Raw genomic sequence first — 6,716 nt, forward strand, 5'->3', positions numbered from 1 at the left:
CGAGCTTGCACAGTCCCCAAGTTCTATTGTAGCTAGTTTGGAGAGGGCATTTGCTACTATATTTTCCTCCCGCAGGATCTATACCCTTGCGAACATGTTGAAACTGGGCACCAGACGACGTGCTTCTTTCAAACATTTGGCCATTCTCTCTTCGTTAGCCTCATATTGCCCATTGACTTGGTTCACAATTAGTTTGGAGTCACTATGTGTGACCAGGTCATCCGTCATTACAGCTTTTGCCAATCTGATTCTCTCTATTAGGGCTTTATATTCTACCTCGTTGCTTATTGCAGGGAATACAAATCTGAGGGCGTACTGTATCATGAATTACTTAGGGCTTCGCAGCACAAGTCCTGCATTGCTCCTTGTTGCGGTGCTGGATCCATCAACAAAGAGTTCCCACTTTTGACTCGCCTCACCCTCAGGCTCTGCTGCTTCTTTCGTCTGCGTACATTCTACCAGAAATCAGCCAATGCCTGGCCCTTGATTGCACTTCTCGATCGGAATTCAATGTTGTGCTCACTTAACTCGACAGCCCAACTCACCATATGTCCTGCTATGCTGGGGCTGTGAAGTGACTTTCTTAGTGGTTGATTAGTTAGTACGACTATGGTGTGTGCTTGGAAGTAGGGTCTCAACTTCCTGACTATCACGACTAATGCCAATGCAAACTTCTCAATTCTTCGGTACCTTGTCTCCGCTTATAGGAGCACATAACTCACATAATAGATGGGCCTCTGGGTCTTTCCCTCCTCTCTCATGAGGACTTTGCTAACGGTTACCATCGAGGTAGCGAGGTAAAGCTATAGCTCCTCTCCTAGCTCTGGCCGGCTCAACAGAGGGGGCCTAGTTAGGCAGGCTTTGATTTCCTCAAAAGATGCTTCACATTCCTCCGTCCAGAGAAATTAATGTTAACATTTTCCTCCTTTTAGTAGCTTGAAGAAAGGAAGACACTTATCTCCAACTCGGGATAAAAACCTGTTTAGTGCGGCCAGACACCCCGTCAGTTTCTGAACTTCGTGAATGTTTCTTGGCTGATACATTTTCTTGAATGGCCTCAATTTTGGAGGGGTTTGCCTCTATTCCCCTTTGTGATACTAGGAAGCCCAGGAATTCCCAGAGGTTACTCCAAATGCATACTTGGTAGGATTTAGTCTCATCTGGTTCTGTCGTAGGATGTCGAAGTCCTCCTTCAAATCTAGCACATGATCGATGCCTTTCACGCTCTTGACTAGTATATCATCAACGTAAACTTCCATATTTCTCCCGATATGGCTTCGAAACATTGTATTCACCATCCTTTGGTAAGTGGCTCTGGCATTCTTTAGGCTAAAAGGCATTGCAGTGTAGCAGTAGTTGCCCTAAGTGGTGAGGAAAACAGTTTTCTTCTCATCTTCCACCTTCATCTTTATCTGGTTATAGCCGGAATATGAGTCCATGAAGGTCAGCATTTCATGGCCTGCAGTCGAGTCTATAAGGGAGTCAATTCGGGGTAAAGGATAGCAGTCTTTGGGATAGGCCTTGTTCAGGTCAGTGTAGTCTATACATATCCTCCACTTTCCGTTGGACTTCGGAACCATGACCACATTGGCTAACCAGGTCGGGTACTTTACTTCCCTCACAAACCCCGCGGCTAGGAGTTTGTCAACCTCCTTGTTAATGATGGTGTTCCGCTCAGTCACGAAGTTCCTGCGCTTCTGCTAGATAGGCTTAAAGCTAGGGTTAACGTCCAGACTGTTCTCAACTACGGCCCTGGAGACGCCTGGCATATCAGAAGCTTTCCACGTGAAAATATCAGAGTTTTCACCGTGGAAGTTCAAAATCTTGTCGCGGCATTGAGAGCTCAGCAATGCTCCGAGCTGAATAGTTTTTTATGACTCAGCCTCAGTGATTGGGATGGTAAGCAGCTGTTCAACTAGCTCGGCTAGGGTCAGGAGGCTTTCATCTCAGTAATCAACAATTTCTACCATACACGCTAGGCCTAAACATGGTTTCTTAACAGACTTTATGAAGTTAGCATAGCATTCCCGGGATTCCTTTTGGCTGGACTTACATTTCCTGACTCCACTACTGGTGGGGAATTTGACTTTCATGTGCTTAGTGGACAAAATTGCCCCAAGGCCATTGAGACCAGGTTGGCCAAGGATTGCATTGTAAGGTGAGGCGATCTTGGCGACCATAAAAGAAACCATGGTAGTGGCTATCTGAGCTCCCTGTCCGATGGTCATAGGCAAGTCTACAACTCCTTCTAGCTCTGCTAGCATGCCTGAAAATTCGTACAAGGGCCTTGGGGCCGGCTTTAAGGCATTTGTGCCAAGCCCCAGTTTTAAGAAGGCCTCGTAGGACATAAGGTCAACGGAGGCTCCTGTGTCCACTAGGATCCTATGGAAGGGGTGGTTGGCCACCACTAATTGAAATACGGCAGCATCATTGTGAGGCTAGTTCAACTCTTCCAGGTCTCTGTTAGAGAATGTAATGGGTGGATCCGTTCTGAGGCCTTTGACTGGATGTTCCATGATGCATATGAACCACCCGTGTGCTTTGGATTTTCTGACTGATTCTGCTATGGGTTTACCAATGATTGTTAGAATGGCTAGACCACGGGCTGGTTATCATACAAGTTAGCTCGATTCGTGGTTGTTTCCTTGGGCGGCTCGGCTTTATTTTGGCTCGACCTGGCATCGTCTCTCCTCAGCTCAGGCCAGTTCCCACCATACTTCTGCTTCAAATACTTGTTAAGGTATCCAACCCTGATAAGCTCATCAATTTTCCTTTTCAGAGACTTACAATCTTCAGTGTCATGTCCATAGTCACGGTGGTACTGTCAATACTGGTTGGGGTTCCTCTCCTCTGGTTTAGCCTTCATGGGCTTGGGTCAACGAAAATACTTCTAATCTTGGATCTCTAAGAGCAAGTTTGTTCGGGAATGATTAAGCTCATATCGCTCGGGCTCAGCTGTGTCAGGCGATCGATCTATTCTGTTCTTCTTTGGCTCACGAGAATCATCCTTAGGCCTCAGAGGCCTTTTCTTCTCTTTCTCTGACTGATCACCTCTATTAGCTATTCCTTTGACGGCCAGGAATTCCTCTATGTTGGCATATTGATTGCACCATCTCAATAGCTCGAGCATTGTTTTTGGCAAGTCAAGGGCCAAAGACTGGACCATATTAGGGTGTATTACCCCGTTGCACAACATGCTCTACGCCACTCCTTCCGTTAGGTTTTTTACTTCCAGCGTCACCTTGGTGAATCGGGCAAGAAACTCTCTTATAGTCTCTCTTGCTCCCTGCCTCATGTTCATTATGTTTTGCGTGTTTGCTTATGCTTCATACTTACTTGGAAACGTGTGAGGAATGCTCTTGTCAGCTCTTCATAGCTGCGGATGGATCGGAGTTGCAAGTTCGACATCCACATCAGCGTAGCTCCTTTAATGAGGCTGCGAAAGCTCAGCAGAGAATGGCATCTGACCTGCCATGAACTATCATAGTTGAGCTGTAATACAAGAGATGATCATAGGGATCTGTGGTGATGTTATATACATTAAAGATGGGTATCATGAAATTTGGGGGCAGCTCAGCATCTATCAGTTCGTCGGATAGTGCATTATGGGTCAGAGTTACAGTTATGTCGGCCGAGTGCCTTTGCCTCTACATTCCTTTTACTCACTCAGTGAGGCACTGGATGCGGCTCTCCAAGTCATCCCTTCTCTTCTTGGCTCAGTGATCTAGGGAGCGGCAAGCCCTTTCGGCTCTTCTGGGACTTCTTCCTTGGTTTTGGTGACCACCAGGCCTACCCTGACCTTGTCATGGTGCGCCTTTGGTCAGCCTGGTGGGCGAGCCTTGACCTCCATGGGGCGGATCTTACCGAGTTGTCCTCTGGGAGTTCTCATGTTCTTCTCTGTGCGGACGCGCGTCTCTAGTGAGTCTTTTAGGTGATAGCTGACGTCTTCCTACCTGGGGTGAGGATCTATGGGCATCATGTGTCTCTGGACTCCGGTGGTGTGCGAAACGACGAGCTCTCCCATTCTAGGCAGGAATAGGACCTTGCTAGTGCCCCTCAGTAGGAGACCAGGGTGGTACCGAATAAATAGTGCGTGATGTTCTGGCCGACCCCCTCTTAGCTGTTGATTGAGGGGTGACACTGTTGTCAGGAGATTCATCGTGGGGTTGTCTGCCCATAACAGGCCTATGCGGTTGAGCTGAACCAGTCCGTGGCACAGGAAGTGTCGAGCCGAACTGATGTATGAAGTCCCACACCAGTGTGTTTGTCGTTTATACCTACAGCTGCAGGCTCTGCATCTGCGCCTGCATCTGCTCTTCTATATTCGGGCGAGTTACCTGGGATGATGGGACATGACGAGATAGCTGAGGATTTTGCTCGCACTGATCTTCCTCTCCCTGGGAAAATTGTGCATCAAGTTGGGCTTGCTGGAGCCCTTGTGGAGGGGTCCCCACTAGGGCATTCGCCTGTTCTACCATTGGAGGTGAATGAGGATGTCCAAGTGGTAAATCGCGAGCGGACCTTACTCGCGTTGTTGTAGAAGAAACAACCTTCTTACTCCCTAATTTCATTGATCCAAGGTAGCTTTTTGTAACGTTTCCCACAGCCAACGCCAATCTGATACGGCAAAAATTAACTGGATGATCTTCCCTGCAGTTTCTAGTGCTCTAATCGACCTGCACAAAAGAGAGGATAGGGGAGAGATGAGATGACCCGATAGGGGACTCTCCGATGCCTAAGTCAGATCTTTCCACATCAGATGCTCAAGAGAGCTTTTTCAGTAAAAGAAGTGATCGATCCCCCTTGAGGGAGGCTTACCTCAATATCTATAGGCTACTGATGGAGGGAGGATGGGAGACGTTTGTGGAGAGTCCTGTTAGGCGCAGAGTCCTTGAGGGTAATGGCTCTCTAATGCTGGGAATATTCTATATCCTAGGGTATACCAGGGAAATATTCCCCTCTTATCTTGAAAATTCCAACTGCATGAGGGGTAGATGTCTCTGGCGACGTGTAGTAGATAGAGTCCTACCCTTGTAAATATGGATTACGTTCCTTGAATGTAGGAGTGGACGAGAGCACGTTTCTGGGAACCTTGTTGTTGACGTCAGGATGAGGTGGCAGCACGGCCAGATGAGATGCCGAGGTGACAACTCGGGCTGATGGAGGGCCGAGGTGGCAGCACGGCCTGATGGAGGACCGAGGTGGCAGCACGGCCTGATGCAGTGCCGAGGAGGCAGCTCGGGCTGATGAGATGCCAAGGTGATAGTTCGAGCTGATGAATGCCAAAGTGACAGCTCGGGCTGATGGAGGGCCAAGGCAGCAGCACGACCTGATGGAGGGCTGAGGTGGCAGCACGGCTAGATAAGGTATCAGTGCAACATTGGTCAGGACACTCCTTACCCGTGCCGTGGTTAGGGAGAAATGCCCTCATTAGGGAGACTTGAAGAATGAAATTTATTCAGTTAAGTCTGTATCATCTATTGAGCAATCAGAAGAGGTTGAAATCTCACGATTGTCCTTCCTCCTCTACTCATTTTCTTGCCTAGGTGCCAAGCTCGGCTTGAAAAACTATTTGGTGCTGCCCGACTATGCCAAAAATTCAAAGTTTCCTTTGGAAAGCCTGTGTAGGGGGTCTTGCAATAGGGGAAGTAATTGGAAAAATATCTGAATTGATCCCCAATGCCATCATTTTGGAGCTTCTCTGGAATCAATTGATCATAACATGTTAGAGTGTCATTTTGTTAAAGCAACATGGTTTGGATGTTCTCTAACCATCAACCTTGAGAATTCTGGTCTACCTAATTCTGGATCTCATATCACCATCACCTTTGGAAGTGATTCAATTAGTTACCAAGGCTTTTGAGGAATTTTAGGTTGTTAATAATATTCAAAGGGAGCTCCCATCTTCATCCACTGCTCGTCCTAAGATTTTTTTGGTCGCCCCTCCTCCAAGTTGCTTCAAAGTAAATTGTGATGCATCATTTCCTCAAGGTGAAAGCTTTGATGGTCTAGGTGTTGTTATCAGGAACTCTCAAGGCTCTGCAATTGCTGCCATATCTGATGTCATCAATGTTTCCAACATTCTTCAAGGGGAGGGAACTGCTGTTCATTCTGGTCTACTTCATGTGCTAGAAGAATATCGTGATCACATCTTGATTGAGTCAGATTTCAAAGAGCTTATTTTTTTTCTTATGAAGGCAAATTCTAACCCTCCATTGGATGTTTTCCCTATGGCTAGAGATATTCACCATCTCTCCCACCTACTTTAGAAGTTGCTCCTTCTCTTTTCTTCCAAGATTCGTCAATGTTTGTTGCTGATACCTTGGCCAGGAAGGCCGTGTCATCTGCATGTATGACAAGCTAGCCCTTATCCACTCCATGGCTTGTCCAAATTTGTAATTGTAACTCCATGCCTTTTTTTGTACAATAATCAATAGACTCTCTTTTACCACAAAAAAAAAAAAAAAAAAGCCTGATTTGGTGTGATTTTATTTCAATTTCGGCTTTATTTCATAAAATAGTCAATAAATTGATTTTTGGTGGCAGTGGGGGTAGTGATAGTGGTAGTGGTGGCGGTGGCGGTGGAGGTATGATGGTGGTATGACCATTAGAAGGAGAAGAAGGATTGTGTCTTATTTTTAATATTAAATTATTGCTTTGCCCATCGAATTAATCATTTGCTCATTCAAGAGTAAGCATTCCTTTAAAAAAAAAAA

Source organism: Macadamia integrifolia, unplaced genomic scaffold (genome assembly GCF_013358625.1).
Source record: "Macadamia integrifolia cultivar HAES 741 unplaced genomic scaffold, SCU_Mint_v3 scaffold_30A, whole genome shotgun sequence".
Lineage (NCBI taxonomy): Eukaryota > Viridiplantae > Streptophyta > Magnoliopsida > Proteales > Proteaceae > Macadamia > Macadamia integrifolia.